Here is a 16824-nt window from a genome sequence, read left to right on the forward strand (position 1 = left end):
GGTTCTTAATCCCCATAACAACCATATAAGGTAAGTTGTGTTATTTTATAGGTGATGAAACTGAAGTCCAGAGTTTATGTAATTTACCCATAATCCCACAGCTAGTGGGAGGCAGAGCTAGGATTCAAACCTAGGCTAAGTCTGGGTCCAGGGTCTAGGCTTTTAACCTTTCTTCTTTATTGCTGCTCTTAAAGACAAACATTGCTGGATTTCCTCTTTTATGTGATACCTGGTTTCTGACTGAGGGGCAACTTTTCTGAAAAAAAACATAAAAGGCCGGATGTTGAAGTTCCAATGTACTTTATCACCCACTGATTCATCAGGCTATACTGTGTGTTTCTTTTTCCTGATCTCATTTCCTCTTTGCAAAGTAATTATTTATTTAAAAGGCTACACAAACCAATAGATAACCCTACTCCATCACCCCACTTACAGACCTCTGCCTTTGCCATTCCAGCTCAGAGGAAATCCTACTTCTAAATTCATCCAGAGTAGAAAGTTCACAGCTTCCTTGGTAATCTGTCTCAATATTTTGTAATCTGTAGGCAGAGTAGATATACAGCATTTGGAATGTATAGGAAATCAGAAATTTTTCATCAAAATTCTGAGAAGGCCAGTAAATTCAGAATAGCATATGAACCAAAATGGCAAAATGTATGCTTTCTGCAGACCCTTCACACTTAAAGAGAAGTTGACAAATCGATCTGGGTGTTATCTTTTTCTTTCTCCATTTTATCTATTTCAAATGAAGAATTATTGCAGACCGGAGAAGAAAAAACTACTGATTTTTTTTTTTTAAACGAAACTTCTTCCTTGGCCCTTTGTGGTCTGAACATCTTTCAAGAAAATTTTGAATAGCCCCTGAAAGCAGGGGTAACATTGATAATATTTAATGACCTGTGTGGACTTTCCTGATGGCTAAGCAGGTTTCAAGATGGTTTTAGAAAAGGCAGAGGAACCAGAGATCAAATTGCCAACATCCACTGGATCATCGTAAAAGCAAGAGAGTTCCAGAAAAACTATTCCTGCTTTATTGACTATGCCAAAGCCTTTACTGTGTGGATCACAATAAACTGCGGAAAATTCTGAAAGAGATAGGAATACCAGACCACCTGACCTGCCTCTTGAGAAACCTCTATGCAGGTCAGGAAGCAACAGTTAGAACTGGACATGGAACAACAGACTGGTTCCAAATAGGAAAAGGAGTAGTCAAGGCTGTGTATTGTCACCCTGCTTATTTAACTTATATGCAGAGTACATCATGAGAAATGGTGGGCTGGAAGAAGCACAAGCTGGAATCAAGATTGCCAGAAGAAATATCAATAACCTCAGATATGCAGATGACACCACCCTTACGGCAGAAAGTGAAGAGGAACTAAAAATCCTCTTGATGAAAGTGAAAGAGGAGAGTGAAAAACTTGGCTTAAAGCTCAACATTCAAAAAACTAAGATAATGGCATCCGGTCCCATCACTTCATGGGAAATAGATGGAGAGACAGTGGAAACAGTGTCAGACTTTATTTTTTCGGGCTCCAAAATTGCTGCAGATGGTGATTACAGCCATGAAATTAAAAGACACTTACTCCTTGGAAGGAAAGTTATGACCAACCTAGACAGCATGTTAAAAAGCAGACATTACTTTGCCAACAAAGGTCCGTCTAGTCAAGGCTATGGTTTTTCCAGTATGTATGGATGTGAGAGTTGGACTGTGAAGAAAACTGAGTGCTGAAGAATTGATACTTTTGAACTATGGTGTTGAAGAAGACTCTTGAGAGTCCCTTGGACTGCAAGGAGATCCAACCAGTCCATTCTAAAGGAGATCAGTTCTGGGTGTTCTTTGGAAGGACTGATGCTGAGGCTGAAACTCCAATACTTTGGCCACCTCATGTGAAGAGCTGACTCATTGGAAGAGACCCTGATGCTGGGAGGGATGGGGGCAGGAGGAGAAGGGGATGACAGAGGATGAGATGGCTGGATGGCATCACCAACTCAATGGACGTGAGTCTGAGTGAACTCCGGGAGTTGGTGATGGACAGGGAAGCCTGGCGCACTGCAGTTCATGGGGTCGCAAAGAGTTGGACACAACTGAGAGACTGAACCGAACTGAACTGACTGAAGCAGGTAAAGAATCTGCCTGCAATGCAGGAGATTGGTTTTGACCCCTGGGTAGGGAAGAGTTCTGGGAGGTGGAAATGGCAGCCACTCCAGTATTCTTGCCTGAAAAAGCCCACAGAGAGAAGAGCCTGGTGGGTTATAGTTCATAGGGTCCCAAACAGTTCTTTGAGCGACAGAGCACAGTACAGCAATGACCTGTATACTCGCACTGTCAATGGATATCAGCCAATCAGAAGGAACTAGGGTGGTGAGAAGAGCCCAGTTGTCCTGGTATTGACCAACTGAACATCAGTCCTACCCTTTACCTTGTTCCGTAGTGTTCTGACAGGCAGGCTAAAGGAGATTGTGTCTCCTGCAGATTGCCCCTGTACTAACATACACATGGGCTACGTGCTAGCTCTCTGTCTCTCTCTGTCTCTGTGTCAGGCACAGGTTAAAATCTGAGCATTTCTGGCTTTCCATGGAATAGTATAATTTGCTTTTTCGAACTCTGCTGATTTATATTATACAGCTGAAATTCTTGTTATACTTCAATGATTTTTTTGGAAATTGATTTATATTGGATACATTTCTTCCCACTCTAAAAAAATAATCATTAATTGGATCAAGGTGGTTCTGCAAACTTATCATGGGGCTCAGTGAAAGATGAGCCTATCTTCACTAGATTATTTAGTTATCTGGTTCTGCTCTCTTGGTTTATTGCAAAAGATGCTCCCCCCCCAACCTTAATTTTGAGGGTATCACCTTTTGGTGATCACAGCATCTATATCCCCACCCAACATTTCTTGCACCCCTCCTTAACCATAACCTTAGGTCTTTGTGCCACAGTTAAAGCCCCATCCCATTTTCTCCTTGGGATTTCAAGGTGGTACTAGTGGTAAAGAATGGGCCTCCCAATGCAGGAGACACAAGAGACCTGACCCTTGGGTGGGGAAGATTCGCTGGAGGAAGGCATGGCAACCCATTTCAGTATTCTTGCCTGGAGAATCCCATGGACAGAGGAGCCTGGTGGGCTACAGTCCACAGAGTTGCGAAGAATCGGACATGACTGAAGAGACTTAGCTCGTATTTTCTACTCTGTTCATTGGAACTGGTTATCTCTTAACAAAGACTGTTAATTGGCCCCTGTATTTATTTACCCCTTCCTCCTTTTAGTAGAACTCCAGTTTTAGCAGGGAACACAACCAGTTAACCTTCTTGAAAATTGCTCTGGCATCAAGATGTAAACATCTAGCTGTGGCAGGTGGGGAATGGTCTCTACTTGCTGGCTTCTTATTGTGGTGGCTTCTCTTACTGCAGAGCAAGGGCTCTAGGGCACACGGGCTTCAGTAGCTGTGGCTCCCAGACTCTGGAGCACAGGTTCAATAGTTGTGGTGCATGGGCTAAGTTGCTTGGTGGCATGTGGGACCCTCCTGAATCAGGCACCAAAGCTATGTCTCCTGCACTGGCAGGCAGATTTTCATCACTGAGCGACCAGGGAAGCCCCCAAAATGTTTGTTTTTTAATATAAAACTGTGGATATGATTCTAATGACACAGCCTCCACCATATAGATAAGGACAACACTCTGCAGAATTGGGGTGCCTCAAGGGACAGGAGGTCCTAAAGACCCCACACAGCAGAACCACCTATCTGCCATGGATAGGTGGATCACATTCATTTTTCTCAATTTTACGTAAGATAGAATGAAATTTCTTTCTTATCTGAGCTACTGTATTGTGGGGGTATCTTTCTACAGGAGCTTCATGTATACCTGACACCAGAATATACGATATACCCAAAGATTATTTCTAAGCTAAAGGTCAATATATTGACAAATGAAGTGAGCCAGATAATGGCTAAACACTAGATTCTTAAGCCCTCTAATTATGATCTGAAATTTCCTGTCCCCCTAGATTCATATCTTGAAACTTTAATCCCCAAATATGATGATACAACACACGAACCCCCTAGATACATGTGTTGAAACCTTAATCCCCAAATGTGATGATAATCCCCAACTGAGAATATTGAGCAAATGAGAATATTCCGCTCAATATTCCATAATAACCTAAATGGAGAAAGAATTTGAGAAAGAATAGATACATGTATATGTATAACTGAATCACTCTGCGGTACACCTGAAACTAACACAACATTGTTAATCAACTATACACACTAATATAAAAGAAATCTGTTCTTCAGAAGAGTCCTCATTCAACCATACTGCATCCTGATCTTGGACATCCACTTCAGAATTGTGAAATGTAAATTTATGCTGTTTATAAATTACCCATTCTATAGTGTTTTGTTATCAGAGCCCCCACAGACTAAGATACCTGTCCAAATTGGACTGAACACTTGTCTCTAGGATTCAAGTCAAAATACTTAACAGTGCATACAACCATGGGCCAATAGAACTAATCAGAAAAGTTCTGGTAATGACTTAAGATCAGCATGCAATGATTTATATCATCCCTGAATTTCATTGAGGCTATTAGAATTACTTGGGCTAGGAGGAAATATGATTGGAAAGTGACCCAAAAAGCAATACTATTGAAACTAACTGGACTTGAATTACTTCCATTGTGAGAAGGATCTAACACTCCTTTGCAAGGATCTGTAGTTTCCTAGGTGGGCAGTTCTTGTGGTGCTGAAGTCAACTTCATTCTTGAGAATCTATGAGAGAATAGTTTGACTTTTCTTTTTTCATTTATTTATTGGCTGTGCCGGGTCTTCGTTGCTGTGTGAAGGCCTTCTTTAGTTGCAGCTCTTGAACTTCTTCTTGCAGGGTTTTCTCTTGTTGCGGATCACGGACACTAGGGTGTGTGGTCTCAGTAACTGTGGCCCACAGGCTTGGTTGCCTTCCGACATGTGGAAGCTTCCCAGACTAGAGGTCAAATCCGTATATCCTGCAATGGCAGATTCCTAACCATAGAACCACCAGGGAAATTCTGAATTTTACATCCCTGCCCTCAGTGAAAACCATGAGTTGGGACTGGGATTATCCACCAGCCCCTCTTTGGATGTTGTTTGGAAACATTAAGAACTAATTCCCTCTCATTAAGATCTGTGTCTGAAAATGCAACACTCAGGGCTTCTAACAATGGAAGTACTACTTCCAGTTGATAAGAGACAACCCCTATATTCTTGTCTCCCCTCCCCTTCACCAATAACCCCATCAAGAAATAGGAATGTATCACACTCTTGCAATATTTTATACTTCTGCAGCAAATATGACAAAATGTTCCCACCTCAAGGAGAGGTGTGGCTACATTAAAGCCTGTTGTTATTTTTGGTGTACTTGAAATATTTTATGAAACATTTGTAAGCTTATGAAATATGTTATGACTTATAATACTATAATTAAGTATTAATATAACAAAATTAAAGAAGCAGTCAAATACTCTAAGTGATTTTCACACTAGCAAAAAATAAAATGAACTCAATGGGCTACCTGACTTTTTTATGAGGTCACTGTTTACTAGGTTAAGGAAATCTATTTTTTCATGTATCTCTTAGTTTGTAGAACTGTTAATGATGTTTGTCCTTCTTTCTGAACTGTTTTCACAACCTATGGATAAAGTAATGCTCCAATCAAGGTCTATTGCGAACTACTGGATTAGTTAAAAGTTTGTTCTGGATTTTCTGTAAGATGACCAACCACCTTATATTTGGCCAACTGAATATAACAAGTTTCCTCACATGGGCTATATTCCACTCTTTTTTTTTTACAATCTCTCTCACCCATGAAAAAGTTCAATTTAAGTGACACTAGGAATGCAGTTTTATTATCTTTCTGTCAGCTTTCCTTGATTATTCTTCAAATTCATCTGTCTAAATTCAGGGGTTTCATCTGTCTTGATTGAATTACATTTTTCAACTTCTTCAGTTCAGTTCAGTCACTCAGTCATGTCCAACTCTTTGTGACCCCATGGACTGCAGCAAGCCAGGTTTCCCTGTCCATAACTAACTCCCGAAGCTTACTCAAACTCACATCCGTTGAGTCGGTGATGCCATCCAACCATCTCATCCTCTGTCGTTCCCTTCTCCTCCTGCCTTCAATCTTTCCCAGCATCAGGGTCTTTTCAAATGAGTCAGCTCTTTGCATCAGGTGGCCAAAGTATTAGAGTTTCAGCTTCAGCATCAATCCTTCCAGTGAATATTCAGGACTGATTTCCTTTAGGATGGACTCGTTGGATCTCCTTGCAGTCTAAGGGACTCTCAAGAGTCTTCTCCAACACCACAGTTTAAAAGCATCAATTCTTGGGTGCTAAGTTTTCTTTACAGTACACCTCTCTCATCCATACATGACTACTAGAAAAACCATAGCTTTGACAGACTTTTGTTGACAAAGTAATGTCTCTGCTTTTAAATATGCTGTCTAGGTTTGTCAAAGCTTTTCTTCCAAGGAATAAGCGTATTTTAATTTCATGGCTGCAGTCACCATCTGCAGTGATTTTGGAGCCCAAGAAAAGAAATTCACTGCTTCCATTGCTTCCCCATCTATTTGCCATGAAGTGATGGGATGCCATGATCTTAGTTTTCTGAATGTTGAGTTTTAAGCCAACTTTTTTGCTCTCCTCTTTCACTTTTATCAAGAGGCTCTTTAGTTGTTCTCCACTTTCTGCCATAGGGGTGGTGTCATCTGCATATCTGAGGTTATTGATATTTCTCCTGGCAATCTTGATTTCAGCTTGTGCTTCATCCAGCCTGGCATTTCACAATATAAGTTAAATAAGTGGGATAACATACATCCTTGACGTACTTCTTTACCAATTTGGAACCAGTCTGTTGTTTTATGTCCAGTTCTAACTATTGTTTCTTGACCTGCATACAGATTTCTCAGGAGGCAGGTCAGGTCGTCTGGTATTCTCATCTCTTGAAGAGTTTTCCACAGTTTGTTGTGATCCACACAGTCAAAAGCTTTGGCATAGTCAATAAAGCAGAAGTATATGTTTTTCTGGAACTTTCTTGCTTTTTCAATGATCCAACGGATATTGGCAATTTGATCTCTGCTTCCTCTGCCTTTTCTAAATCCAGCTTGAACATCTGGAAGTTCACGGTTCACATACTGTTGAAGCCTGGCTTGGAGAATTTTGAGCATTACTTTGCTAGTGTGTGAGATGAGTGCAATTGTGCAGTAGTTTGAACATTCTTTGGCATTGCCTTTCTTTGGGATTGAATGAAAACTGACCTTTTCCAGTTCTGTGGCCACTACTGAGTTTTCCAAATTTTGCTGGCATATTGAGTGCAGCACTTTCACAGCATCATCTTTCAGGATTTGAAATAGCTCAACTGGAATTCCATGACCTCCTCTAGCTTTTTTCATAGTGATGCTTCCTAAGGCTCACTTGACTTCACATTCCAGGATGTCTGGCTCTAGGTGAGTGATCACACTATCGTGGTTACCTGGGTTATGATCTTTTTTTGTATAGTTCTTCAGTGTATTCTTGCCACCTCTTCTTAAGGAAATTAAATCATACAATGTTGACATCATTTCTTAATAAAGCAATGAAACTGTTATAGAAGTAAACAGGAAGACTGGCAAGGTAAGTGTTAGTTGCTCAGTCATGTCCGACTCTTTGTGACCCCATGAACTATAGCCTGCCAGCCTCCTCTGTCCATGGGATTCTCCAGGCAAGAATACTGGAGTGGGTAGCTGTTCTCTTCTCCATGGGAACTTCCTGACCCAGGGATTGAACTCTGGTCTTCCTATATTTCAGGCAGATTCTTTATCACTTGAACCGCCAGGGAAGCCCAGGAAGCCTGGACTTCTGACAAAAATATAGGAAATCTCCTCACATAATTGTTGGTTCAAAACTAGGAACAACCACTATGACTTTGTCAAAAGCTTATCACATCTGATTAAACTAATGTTCCCTTCTGATCTGATGAAACCTGAAAAAAAGAAAAAGCATCAGTTAAAATCTAACTCAAGAGGCAGGGGTTCATCTTCATGACACACTCAGAACAGAGGGAGAAAGCTGATCTGAACTTGACCATGGCATACTATATGCAAAGGTAACTGAAGGACTGTGCTTTGCCGATTCTGACTCCCCTCCCTTGCACTCCCAAATAACCAAAGTTAATGCCTTAAGATAATACAATAGTAAACTAATAGGTAATTTAAGAGCCTGAAAGTGGTAAAGTACTTCCCAAATACTTATTCAGGGAAGAATTTAGAGGTCATGAAAAATCACTGTAGCACTATTTACAATAGCCACACCATGGAAGCAACATAAATATCCATGAAGAATGGATAAAGAAGATGTGGTACATACATACAATGGAACATCACTCGGCACTTAAAAAAAAAATGAAACTTGGTCATTTGTAGAGATGTGGCTAGACCTAGAGTCTGTCTTACAGAGTGAGGTAAGTCAGAAAGAGAAAAACAAATATCGCATATTAATGCATGTATGTGGAATCTAGAAAAATGGTAGAGGTGAACCTATTTTCAGGGCAGGAATAGAGATGCAGATGTAAAGAACAGACACGGACATGAGGGGTAAAGGGGGATGTTGGGTGAAATGAGAGGTTGGGAATGACACGTACTCACTACCATGTGTGAAATAGATAGCCAGTGGGAAGCTGCTGTATAGCACAGGGAGCTCAGCTAGGTGCTCTGTGATGACCTAGAGGGGTGGGATGGGGGTGTGGTGGAAGGGAGGTCCAAGAGGGCGGGGATATATGTGTAACTATAGCTGATTCACTTCATTGTACATCAGAAACCAACACAACATTGTAAAGCAACTATATCCCAATTGAAAAAAAAAAAAAAAGGAGGTCATGATAGATCAACATATAGTCCAAGGGCTGTGGAGACAGAGTTCTCACTCAGCAACAGCTAGCCAGCCTCTGGATTCCAATGATGCCTGACTGTGAAGACCCATCCCTGCCCTTTTCAACAATAACTGACACTTCCTTTCTTTAGTCTCCTACTTCCTGCTTTTCATCTCTCCCTGGGGCCCACCCCCCTCTCCTCCCTGCCCCCACCATCAGCTGCTGCCAGCAGTAACTTAACCTTGCAAAGTAAGCAGCCTGGGGGCAATTGCTTCTTTTCCATATTCTAGGGTGTGTGTGCAACATGCTTAATTGCTTCAGTCTAGTCTGACTCTTTGTGACCCTGTGGATCTATGGATCAAAGCCCTCCAGGCTCCTCTGTTCATGGGATTCTCCAGGCAAGAATACCGGAGTGGGTAGCTATGCCCTCCTCCAGGGCATCTGCCTCACCAGGGATCAAACCTGCATCTCTTATGTCCCCGGCATTGACAGGTGGGTTCTTTACCACTAGCGCCATATCTGCTTCTCAAAGAGTAGTTCCTAGAGCAGCACCAGCATCATCTGCCTGGAAACTTGTGAGAAATATAAATTCTCAGGTTCCACCCCATACCTACTGAACAGGAAACTCTAAGCATGGGGCCTAGTAAACTTTTAACAGACTCTTGCAGTGATTCAGATGCATGATAAAACTTGAGAATCACTGTTCTATCAAAGAGAATTCTTAGAAGTCTGAAGCCCTTGAAGACCTCAGGTTAAAGCTCTGATTCTTGCTGCTGCTGCTAAGTCGCTTCAGTCGTGTCCAACTCTGTGTGACCCCATAGACGGCAGCCCACTAGGCTCCGCCGTCCCTGGGATTCTCCAGGCAAGAATACTGGAGTACATTGCCATTGCCTTCTCCAATGCATGAAAGTGAAAAGTGAAAGTGAAGTCGCTCAGTCCTGTCCGACTCTTAGTGACCCCATGGACTGCAGCCTACCAGGCTCCTCCATCCATCTTGAGGGACCTCAAAACCCATTTGAAGTGTAAGGAAGATTTTGAATCCTCAGAAGAATCAACTTTGAGTTTTCTATGACAAAACTCTGGAGGTACACATTTAACACTTTTGGGGAGCACTTACCACATCCAGGTACTGTGTCAAGTTCATATCCATTTATGGTATCAGTTGTCTCTTATTACAAATAAGGAAACTAAATTTAGAAAGACTAAGTGATTTGCCCTGAGTCATATGGTTAGGAAGCCATGGAGCCAGGATTCAAAGCCATGCAAGTGAATTTCATGCACTGTTTGATTTGCTGTATCTTTGAAAAGGGGTAATGAAATACAGCTCCAGGCTGAAAGGTACTGATTAGACTTCTCATTCAAGGAGATTGAGCCTCAGAGCTCTTGCTTTTACCCTGGGCTTTTTGAATTATCTGTAGAAGTTAGTGTTTGCTTTAATTTCTCCCTGTAGGTGAGAAATTGTTGTGATTAATAATCTTGACTTCCCTCCTGGATCCCTAGTTTGTTTATTAACATACTAGTAGTTGTATCCTAGGAGTAAAATCATCTGGTACCATGGAAGTAACATAAAATAGATAAAAAGATACGTGTATATGATCTTACAGTTTGTTCCTTGGCAGTTTTTACTGAATTATAACAATGTTTGTTTACAAATAAAGGTAATTAAAAAATATTTGTTTTCAACAAAACTTCAGTTCATGTCATATTCAAATTAGAAATAGAGCCATATAATTTATAAAAGAACAGAGTAATAGCATATATTGAATTGATGTAGTGATAAAAATAATTTTCCTGGATTTTTCCCTTTTGAGATAGATAATTATTATGAAAATATGTACTTTTTAAAAATCAAAACAACATAAAAGTTACATATATAAATGTGTTAGAAGAATCCCAAGACTTTATTTAGGTGCTTACTTGATCCTTTATGTAAGCTAGCAATCTGTACTGGCAAAAAGTGGCATTGTAAGTCTACACAGTTTTACTAAGATGACATGGTTCCACCACATTTATAGTGAAGATCATTAAAAAGCTTTTTTTTTTTTTTTAAGTAATGGATTAGCTTAAATTTCCACTTACTTTGATAAAATATTAAAGTCTAGCTATAATTAGCAGTAAGCACTTCAAAATAGATTGTGGTTTAAATATTAATAATTGATGTGACCTGTACCTTCCATATAAAAGATGTTGATACATGTTTCATTTTTACACATGGGTATTTAATGTCCAAAATGTATGCACTAAGAAAACCATGTCATGCTCCGTGAAAAACGATCAATACTAAAAGATTTGCATCTGGCAGGGGTTTGTGCAGGGCAAGAAGAAAGAAGAAGTAGATATCCTGCATGTTTTGTTGAAAAAAGTCCTACCAAGCAAGCAAGAGGTAGTGAACTGGTACCCCTACAAGGAATAGGAAAAAAAAAAATGCAATATAATTGTCAGGCAAGTGTATGCTCCTCGGTTCTGTCTCGTTACAACAAAGATTTGGAGCAACAGACATTAAAGCCCTCAGCGCATCACAGCTCTCCGGTTTTGGAGAAACCGCGTTATAGCTCTTAGACCAATCAGTGGTACAGCTCTGTTTTATTTAGAAGACAGCAGGAGGATCCATCCTTGAAGCGTGAGGGCATGCCAACCCAAAGTGGGGGAGAGAGGGGGAGAGAGGGGGAGAGAGAGGGGGAGAGAGGGAGAGAGAGGGAGAGAGGGAGAGAAAGCGCGTGCGCTCTTCTTTTTATATGTTTTTCCTCCCCCTGGGCCTGCCCTATGCTAATTGGGCTAGCCAGGAGTGCTGTTTGTTCCACCTGAAGCCCTCACTCCAGTCCTCAGACCTTCCTTTGACCTCCTTTGTTTTATTTTTGCAGGCTTTTCCCTTCCTAGTCTTTTAGCCACCGCCATTTTGGACTCCTGTTTCCTATTCTAACTACCTAACAATGATAAAAATATCATTTGATCTAAGAATGCCTTCATTCCCCACCATGCCAGCTAGATGAAGTGGAAATACTCAGCTGCCTTAGTTGGGACAAACTCAAAACATGGATTAGGTCCTCGAAATGAGCAGATGACCTCTGGATAGGATGATTCAGTAGGCTGCTTTAATAATATACCATGACTTCCCTTAGAACAGAAACCACTCGGTTTGGGGAGATTGCAGGTGAGAGGGAAATTTGACACTTGCAGAGCTTAGTTTTAGTTTGCTTTGTAATACATTACCCACAGCAAATTTACCTCTATCTTTAGAAATAAAGATGACATCTGTCATGAAGCCTCTTACATTTTTTTCTATCTGCTATTTCCAGTGTCATATATCTGACATGTGATAACCTCCCTTTATAAACTCAAATGTTAGGGACAAGATTTTATTCATTTCGGGTGCCCACATGGCTATTCTTGACCTACTTGCAAATACATGACAAGATCCACTGCACATTCTCTTATACTGAGGTTTCCGTTTCTGACTCTGAACACACCTTTCAAGCCTAAAATCATCTTTATTATACGTACCTAGGAATCAGAAAATTAAACCTTAGAAGTCCACTCGGCTTCATTTTAGGTAGATACCTTTCTGCCTGCCCTTGAGGCATTAACAATTTACGTCACAAGAAAGTATCTTTTTTGGTTTGTTTTTCAGAGCTAAACATTTAAATCTTGAAGCATTTTGTTTCTTTGCAAACATCTTTGTTAGAATTAAAAAAAAAAAGTGTTGATCAAAATGTTGTCTTAGTTGTTACTGACAGCTGTTAAAATGCTGCTAAAAATACAGCGCCGACTACTGAAAAGCTAACTGCTCCTGTGAAGTCCTAATGAGAAATTCTAAATGAGTTTTTCATCACGTTCAGCAGAGACTCTTATTTCCCACACCTGACCCACTGGATTGTTTCACTTTTCTGTGGTTGTTATTGCCCATAATATCAGAAAAGCAGCCGGATGCATAATTCTAATGAGCTCACAAACCATGCAGTTATTTATGTAAGATTAGCATAGTTATTTAAAGGTGATGAATTTTCTGCACTAAACCAAGAAAAAGAGAAGGAATTGCAAATATCTTTATTTTTATTAAAATACACGGCTCTGAGTCCCCCTCCCCTTTTCAACCACTGTACATTATTTCTAAATTTAGAACATCAGTGTATGCACAGTGCAATCTGATTTGCCTCTAATAATGTGGCACGCTAATTGTGATGCATGTTCTGTTTGGTGCTCTGTCAGCTCAAAATCTGGTCATCGAGATGGATGAGGTTTGTGTGTTTTCTGTTTAAAATGACTGCAAATGAAATTAAGGTAGACAGATGAATAGTTAGGTAAACAAATATGGAAATTAATGAGTAAGCAAAGCTAATAAAAATATTCCAAGTAGTCCAGAAACTTGAATTGGGTCTATTTTGGGTATTAACAAACTCTGATATGTTTTGTATTTCTCTTCTGGTCCACAATTTCTTATTTGCTTGCAATGTTTATAAACTGTAACATGTGTGTTTTGCAATAAACAAAGAAGAAATTCTATTTTATATTTTTCCCCTATTCATCTTTTCTCTCCAACACCGCCCGCCCTAGCCCCGCCTTTCTCTCTCTGACTCTCTCTGTCTTTCTCAACTCTTCCTAACAGCTGGTAAGAGACAGGGGGAAAAAAAGCTCAGCTTTTTTGAAAGAAAAAAAAAAAGTGCCAGCATGACTAGGCTTATTAATGAAGTTATCTATGTCCAAATGCTTAGCCTTCAACTTTTTAAGATTATTGAATACAATTAAATTATATGCTACTTAACGGGCTTTACTTTCCTATCAGTAAATAAAGATCTAAAGGAGATCTAATACATTTCAAAATGTATTTATGGGGGGGGGTGTTGCTTATCATTTCATGGCTTAAACAACTCCATGCGTTTTGGGGTTTTTTTTTCTCCCCCCAGTGTCAGCTGTTGGATGAAGTGAGATTTGGATCAGAGATCTAAGGGGTTGCTCTGGTAAAGCTGAAATAAAGAGCAAGGGAGGATTTTTTTCCAACACAAACTTAGATGATATTAGGCTTTGTATCTGAAGTTATATAATAGAGGATGTGATGTCACATATGTAAATTGCAAACGCTGAGTCCTGCACTTTAGGTAGCAAACCTCAGGGAGCTTGAGGCTAATGGGTTGAGGGAGGGAAGTGTCCTGAGGTACAGGACTGTGCAAGGAGGCTGAACAAGTGTCAAAAGGGAAGAGAATGGATGCTGCTTCAAGGTTTCAGACTATTTGGCAGCTGTAAGTAGTCTCCAATAATTTGGAGATGAAGTTAAGGTCCTTTTCTGTGCTTTTACTTCCTTAATACTCATTTTTCTTAAAAACACATTTCTATCCTTTTGCAAAGAAAAATACATCTAAAAGGATCAAAAGAAGAAAGTTTGTTATGAGCTTAAAAATCAGCAAGTAATGACATTTCCTAGATGTACGTTTTCAAAGTTGATAGGACTCTTTATTATCAAGCATTGGAAACCAAGAGTATTCGGGATAACCAAAAAACCCTGCATCTCCATTTTTGATGGAGTCTCTCAGAGACATCACTTGTGGGGTGATTCCCAGTAACACCAGTGCCACCATCTCTTCAGATAAGGGAGCCAAAGATTTTATCTTGGAGCTGTTTTCCTTCTAGGGTGGCACAAGACCACCTCTTACAGCCAGCAAAAGAAAATAATTGTTCAAAAGTTTGAGCAGATACTCAAATATACAAAAATAAAGGTTTGCTTAATAGTAATGGCAAGATCCCCTAATATCTCTGTTGAAGGATAAGAGAAATTGATATACATGGGCATATGGATGTCCCCACAAGCGATTTTGGTGTGCAAAAGTTTCAAAAGAATATACCTAACTGCTTAAAAACTCAGTCTCAGTTTTATAATACCAAACTGCTTTATAGCATGAAAGATTAAAATTTGAGATTGGACAGAAGGAAAACGCAGGAAGAAATCTTCTAGATTTCTAAAATGTTGCAGTTACAATAACCCCACTTTACGTCAGAATCTGCTGCCTAATAAATTGTCTGTAATAAAATTAGTGATTAAAATAGTGGAGGAACACCTAGGTAAAGAAAGTTTAAGTAAAATCATTTTATAAAGGGGAAAGGAATAATCAAATGCCAGATTTATCAATTCTGTAAACTGAATTCGCATTATAAAGATTACCTTAAAGAAGAGTTCGTTTTCTCTTAATATTTCATTAGGAAAAATTTCAAACACAAAAAACCCACTACCAAGTTTCTACCACTAGTATATAGTGCCTTAATCACATTAACTATCAATCCTTCTGTCTGTGAACTCACGACTGTCAATCCATCCTATTTTTGATGCAGTTCAGAATTCATTTTTTTCAGTCAGTATCCTTCTACATGGTGATTCTTTTTAAAGTTCATTGAACATTTATTATGTTAATTATTTTCTTGATTTCACCTAAGCATAATACTTTAAGAATTTCACCTTCTCTACACCTAAGGAAACAAGCAAAAGTTTGTTCGCCACAGGCCAAATGCCACTTTAAGAACAGGGGAGTGCCAACACTGTGTGGGTGACACCGCAATGGACAGCTAGAGACTGGGGCAGCGGGATTGTGGGGCTGTGATTGTTTTAACAGGGCAGTTCTGCGTTTAACACGGTGGGAAGGGATTACCAACTTCCACAGTTCCTTAGGAAGAAAACCGGGAAGGAGCACAGCAAAGGGCAGGGGGAGGGAGTCAATAAAACCTGTAGGAAAAGGAGTGTAAAGCCGGGACAGGGACCAGTGTGGTCAGTTTCTGGAGTTTAACTGAGTGACAAACGACAAGAACAGGGGAGCCTGTAAGCGGTCGTGATATTCACAGTGCGTCCCTCCTACCCAAAATCTTCCACTAAGGCTAAGTGTTAGAAGAGTCTGGGGTTGAAGCTCGTGGACACGCGCGCACACACACACGCACACATTTGCCCTAATGGGGGTGATCTGTGTGGTTTGCCGGGGCGGGGCGGGGGGGGGCGGAGATGTGGGACTTGGGGAGAATCCAGAGCCAGGAGGCGCAGACGGCTCCGCAAGGCAGCCGGAGCCTGAGGCTCCTGGGATCGCGGGTCGCAGCTCCATCCCCCGCCCCGTGCCGCGCTCCCGGGCGCCGCCGTCCGCCCTCCCGGCTCGGTCGCCCCCCTTTCCCTTTCGCGTCTGCGTAGGTGTCCGCCGGAGCAGCAGGAGGGCGCGGGGGCGCGCGGGGCGGCGCGGGGGCGCGCGGGGCTCGGCGCGCGGCGGGGGGAGGGGGCCTGGCGCCCGGCCGCGTCCTCGGCTCGCTCGGCGGAGCGGGCGGCGGCGGCCCGGGCGCTGTCAGAGCGAGGGGACAGCCGGCGACCGCCGCTGCTCGCCAGTCTCCCCCGCGCGCAGACACCCGGTCCTTCCTCGGCGCCCCCCCCACGGTGGGGGTGGGGCAGAGGCGCGGCGAGCCGGGGAGAAAAGCGGGGGGGGCGGTGGAGAGACGAGCAGCCTCTCCGGGTGGGCAGCGGAGGAGCAGGAAAAGAAACTTTTCCCTCCCGCCCCCCGCGCATGGTCCCTACCCCGCGTCTCCCCTCCCGGCGGCTGGGAACTGCACCTGAGGCCGGGGGCGCGAGGTCAGGGCTGGACTTTGGGGAGTCGTGGGGAGGGCTGTGGGGTGACGTGCACTGGGGTTCCGTTTGCCATCGGCCTCCTAGCAGCCAGTGGCCAGGCTGGGGAGGGGGCCACGGGCGCCCCCGGCCCGGTTTCCCCCCAGACGGTGGCCGGACGCTCGGCTGCCTGCTCCTTCTGCGGAGGGTGTGACCCGGGAAGGGGGCCGCGGCACAGAGGGCTCCCCCTACGGCCACCCCCCTCAAAACACACACTCACACGCTCTGCCGCCCGAGCTGTCACCGGTCACCCCAGGCCTGGGGAGGGGGCGCGGAGAGCCCGCTGCGGGGCGGCCGGCGCGGGGTCAACCCCCCTAACTTCCCGGC

Source organism: Bos javanicus, chromosome 17 (genome assembly GCF_032452875.1).
Source record: "Bos javanicus breed banteng chromosome 17, ARS-OSU_banteng_1.0, whole genome shotgun sequence".
In the NCBI taxonomy this organism is placed as follows: Eukaryota; Metazoa; Chordata; class Mammalia; order Artiodactyla; family Bovidae; genus Bos; species Bos javanicus.